The sequence below is a fragment of the Asparagus officinalis genome, chromosome 4 (genome assembly GCF_001876935.1).
Source record: "Asparagus officinalis chromosome 4, Aspof.V1, whole genome shotgun sequence".
In the NCBI taxonomy this organism is placed as follows: domain Eukaryota; kingdom Viridiplantae; phylum Streptophyta; class Magnoliopsida; order Asparagales; family Asparagaceae; genus Asparagus; species Asparagus officinalis.
The window spans coordinates 141,528,774-141,529,370 of NC_033797.1; positions in this window are offsets into that span (position 1 = coordinate 141,528,774).

The following is a 597-nucleotide window of genomic DNA, read 5'->3' on the forward strand; positions in this document are numbered from 1 at the left end:
ACGCGAGGGTTTGGCATTTTTGCTGAGTTCTTTGGTGTTTTCCGGTTTTTCGGGACTTGTAGTTTCTCCCGTTTCGCGTATTTGGCTGACTTGTTGATTTGCACGCTTCGTTGCGGGACTGCCCGTCGAACGCGCGTTAGTCAACATGCACGTGTTGGTTGATGTGCGCGTGTTGATTGATGCGTGCGTGTTGGCCGACGCGCACGAACTAATTAATGCGCGTGTGTTGACCGACGCGCGCGAGCTGATTGACGAGCGCATGTTGTGGCGCACACGAACTGATTGACGCACGCGTGTTGACTGACGCGCGCGAACTGATTAACGAGCGCGTGTTGACCGACGTGCGCGAACTGATTGACGTGTGCGTGTTGACCGACGCGCACGAACTGATTGACGAGCGCGTGTTGACCGACGCGCGCGAACTGATTGACGCGCACGAGCTGATTGACACGCGCGGGCCACTTGGTTCGTTATTTCACTTCATGCGCTTGTCGACGACAAATAATCCTCTTAGACTCAGATAACGACGTTCGTTGTCTTCTCTCTGTCTCGAGCTGTGTGCGGACACCTATAGGTATTTTTAAGGCGCCTACACAT